Source organism: Hypomesus nipponensis, chromosome 20 (assembly GCF_054491055.1).
Source record: "Hypomesus nipponensis isolate SF chromosome 20, ASM5449105v1, whole genome shotgun sequence".
Taxonomy (NCBI): Eukaryota; Metazoa; Chordata; class Actinopteri; order Osmeriformes; family Osmeridae; genus Hypomesus; species Hypomesus nipponensis.
The window spans coordinates 1,307,501-1,312,500 of NC_140380.1; positions in this window are offsets into that span (position 1 = coordinate 1,307,501).

Here is a 5,000-nt window from a genome sequence, read left to right on the forward strand (position 1 = left end):
AACCAGGAAGTGAGTGCGCAGAGAGCAGGTGGAGAGTGTTTGTTCATAGTAAGTTTTTGTCGTTATACGGTGTCATTTCGTTTCTTTCTTTCATTTTTTGTTCATAAATAGTTGTGTGTTAGTGTTAGTTGTCCTTCCCCCAGCAGCTGTTGCTGTTTGGGGGACTTTTTGTGGTTCTGTGTTTTATGTCGCGGACGGATAGCATGGCAACGAACATTGGACTGGAGCTAACGATGGAACAGCGCGTGGACAAAAGGAGTGAAGGAGGATTGGACAGACAAACGAAGGACAAGCAAACATCTAACGGGGCAAACGTCCCGATTGAAGGTGGACAAAAGGAGAGAGTCAAGGATTATGAGAGAGACAAATATGGGAAGGAGTTGACTGTGGAAGTGGTGGTGGAAGGAACAGAACAAATTTCCACAATGGACTTGTGTAAGGAGGTGAAGAAGCAGTGTGGAGTGGTGCTTGGCTGTAGGACGAGAGGTGAAAGGAAATATGAGCTCACTATGAAGGACAATGACGGGAAGGTGAAGCTCATGGATGGCATCAGAGTGAGAGGGGCTCTGGTGCATGGCAGTGACATTGTAAATAATGAGATGGTGGTGTCATTCATCAATCTGCCGGTGTATCTACAGGATTGGAGAATTATAGCAAGACTGGAGGAGTGGGGAGTACAGGCCATCTCGACTGTTAGGCGTCGGGTGTGGCCTGGAACGGAGATTGTGGATGGGACGCGCTTTTTAAAGGTGCGTTTCACGGAGCAGGTCCGTTCGCTCCCATACTCCACCAAGTTTGAGACATTGAGAGGCACCGAATACTTTCGGGTGATCCATGACCGGCAGGTGAGAGTGTGTAGGCTGTGCATAAAGCCGGGGCATATTTTTAAAGACTGTCCGGATTTCAAGTGTTTTAAATGTGGCAAAATCGGACATTATGCCAGGGAGTGTGCGCAGCAGAGCGGGGAGGATAAAGATGGAGAAGGGAGTGAGCGGGGAGAGGACGTCCAGACAGAGGAGCTAAACGAGGAGGACGGAGAGGTCTTGGCTGGCAAGGAGGAGGAGGGAGGCGGCGAGCTCATGACGGGACAGAGCTCGGGAGCAGAGGACGCAAGCGTGGTTGGGGGGGACGACGAGGACCAGGAAGACACCCAGGACGAGCTGGAGGACGAGATGGAGCACGAGGAAGGAGCAGAGGAGAGCATGGAGCAAGGAGCTGGCGGGAAGCAGGAGAGGGCCGGAGCGACAGCTACGATGGAGAAGCGGCGAAAAGCATTGGAGAAAAGAAGGGAGAGAGGCGAGGGCGAGCCGCGGCTGGAGGGGCTGCCACAGAGGAATAAAGTGCGGAAGAAGGTCGAGGAGGCGGTGGCGTTGAAAGGCGCAGTCAAAGGCGCGGTCATGGTGGCACAGCGACGGCGGGACGAGAGGGACGCTGAGAAGGACCAAAGACGGGGGCTGCAGAGTGGCGAACAGCTGGGTGATGGCAAGTGACAATTTTAATATGATAGGTTTAATTTATTTCTTTTTTGGTTTAGCTCTCATGACCACTGTAACATCTGTAAATGTTAATGGCCTAAGAGCCAGAAGGAAAATGAAGGAACTGGTGTATGTATATAGGAGCGACATTATGTGTATACAGGAAACAAACTGGGATGAGGACAAGGTGAAGGAAATGAGGGAGGAATGGAAAGGTGACATGTTTTATAATAATGGGGCTAGGAACGCACGGGGGGTGGCGATTTTAATTAAGAAGGATAAAGTGGAAGAGGCCAGGGAGGTGTACAGGGATGAGACAGGGCGTATTTTAGTCATAGAGTTCAGATATCGGGAGGAAGACTTTAGATTAATAAATGTCTATGTGCCAAACATAGAGTTAGATAAGAGAGGGGTACTACAGGAGTTAGAGGGATTGGTGACTGAGAGGTGCATACTAGTGGGGGATTTTAACACTAAATGCAGTAGATTAGATGTAGGAAAAGGGGTTGAATTTAGGTGGGAAATGTCAAGGGGTATTTTGCTTAATATGATGAGGGGCAAAGGGTTGATAGATGTTTGGAGAAATGAGCATCCAGATATGAGGGAATTCACGAGGAGGCAGATGAGGGAAGGCGTTTTGAAACAGAGTAGGATAGATTTAGTTTTAGTACAGGGGGACATGATAGGTTATGTGGATAGTATAAGACACCAGGGAAACAGCTTTAGTGATCATGATGCAGTTAGGTTTAGAATTAAGGTAGGGCAAGAGGAGGTAGGAGGAGGATTGTGGATATTGAATGCAGGGTATATTGAGGAGGAAGAGTATGAGCAGCAGATTAGGGAGTTATTAGGTAGGGAAACGGAGAGGGTAGAAGAGTATAGGGAGGTTGATAGGGTGGATGTGAGGGTAGGGGAGAGATGGGAGGTGGTGAAGGATATGATTAAATCAATCAGTATCCGGTATAGTAGGAAAAGGAAAAGGAGGAGGGTGAAGGAAGAACAGGGATTGAGGGAAAGGCTGAGGGTGGAGTTAAACAGGGCCGAGGATGAGGAGGGGTATAGTATGGAGAGTTATTTAGAGGCAAAAATGGATTTAGACAGGTTTGAGAGGGAAAAATGTAGAGGGGCAATTCTGAGGAGTAAGGCGGTATATGCTCTGGAGGGGGAGAAATGTACCGGATATTTCTTAGGGCTGGAGAAGAGAAAGCAGAGTAGGACATACATACATGAAATCAATAATAAGGAGGGGGTGACAACAAATGACTACGTGGAGATACTGGAGAGGGTGCAGGAGTTTTATGGGGAATTGTATCAGAGAGGAGGAGTGGATGAGGGTAGCATGGAGGAGGTGTTGGATAGTATGGAAAGTGAGTTAGGGGAGGTGGATAGGGGGTGGTGTGACAGGGAAATTAATGTGGCAGAGGTGATAGAAGCGATAGGGGGTCTGAACAGTGGGAAGAGCCCGGGGAGTGATGGGATAGGGACAGAGTTCTACAAAGTGTATAAAAACGAGGTGGCACCAATTTTAGTGGGAGTTTTTAGAGGGATGGAGAGAACAGGGGTGGTGCAGAGTAGAATGGTAGAGGGGGTAATCACTATATTGTACAAGAAGGGAAGTAAATTAGATCTGGGGAACTATAGGCCAATTAGTTTATTGAATGTAGACTATAAAATACTGACCAAAGTGTTGGCGAATAGGATGAAGAGGGTCATAGGGGGGATAGTGCAGCCAACACAAAGTTATAGTGTGCCAGGTAGGGATATAGCAGACACGATAGGGACAGTTAGGGACGTGATAGAATACTTGAAGAGAGATAAGATAGGGGGAGTTGTACTAGGGATAGACTGGAATAAAGCATTTGATAGGGTAGAGCATGAGTTTTTGTACAGGGTATTGGGGAAGGTGGGGTTTGGAGACAGAATGGTGGGTTGGGTGAGGAGGTTATATGGGAGTGCCAGGAGCTGTGTAAAGGTGAATGGAGTGTTGACCGATAGATTTGAGGTGGGGAGGTCTGTGAGGCAGGGATGTCCTCTATCTGCACTATTATATGCCATCTGTGCAGAGCCTCTGGCCACACTGATTAAGAGGGATCAAGGGGTGACAGGGATTGGGCTGCCATATGGAGGGAGATGTGTAGTCAATCAGTATGCTGATGATACCACAATCACGGTGAGGGATGGGGAAAGTGTGAAAAGGGTGTTACAGCTGGTGGAGAAATATGGACAAGCGTCAGGGGCAAGGATTAATAAAGACAAGTCGGAAATAATGTATATAGGACGGGTGGAGAGAGAAGAAGTGGGGTTAAGGGTGGAGGATAAATATATCAAGGTCTTGGGTGTGCATTTAGGAGTGGACAGTCAGGAGGCGAGGGATGTGACTTGGACAGGGGTGATCAATAAAATAAGAACTGTATGTGCATCGTGGAGGGGGAGAAAACTGAAACTGAAAGGGAAAGTCATTGTGGTAAATAGTTTGCTACTATCAGTGTGTGTATATGTGATGAACGTCATTGACATGCCAGAGTGGGTTGTGAAAGCTCTGAATAAAATAGTGTGTGATTTCATGTGGGAAGGGAAAGGTGTTAAAATTGCAAAGAACACTCAGGTGGGGAAATGGTGGGTGGGAGGTCTGAACTTAGTGGATTTGGAAACAAAGAAGACTGCACTGAGGATAAAAACTGTAAGAAAATATATGGTGGGACAATGGGACTATGGGTGGAAGGAGTTTTTAAGGAAATATGTTGATGATGTTGGAGGGATGGGGACAGTGCTTGGTACATGGGGTTCAAGCAGTCAATGACGGTTGGAATACCGGAGATATACAGGGAGGTGCTGGAGGCTTGGAGACGGTTTCTGCCAAAGGTGGAATATGATTGTGAGACTTTAACTAGGATTGTGAATCTGCCTCTGTTTTTAAATGAGAAGATCAAGTGGAACCAAAAAACTTTGTATGAGCCCAAGTTCTTCTTAGGAGGCATAAAGCAAGTGAAGGACATTGTTTATGAGGCCATCCCGGGATTTCTCAGAGGGAACTGTATATATGACACGGTGTGTGAGAGGGAGGGAATGGAGAGCAGAGAGGAAGTTTGCAAAATATATGAAAAAATCAAGTCAAGCATACCTTTGGAATGGGCCACTCTCGTGCAAACACAATGTATGTTTCATAGGGATGACTGTATGCCGGTGATGTATGTAATGGAGGATGGCGAGAAATGTATGATGGACAGTATGAGTGTAAAGAAAATATATGGATGGTTAATTGGTAATATGTTCAAGGAGCCAGCGGCGGAAAAGGTGTGGAGTAGAGTTTTTGTGGATATGGATGTGAAGAAAATCTGGTCAAACTTAAACATAAAATATAACACCATTGAATGCGAAAATAATGACTTTCTGATAAGACACAACAGGGTATACACAAATGTGGTGCTACATGTTATTAATAATGAGGTGAATGTAATGTGTGATGTGTGTGATGGTGGTCATGAGAGCTTTTTACATTATTTTTTGGATTGTGTTGATTTGGTT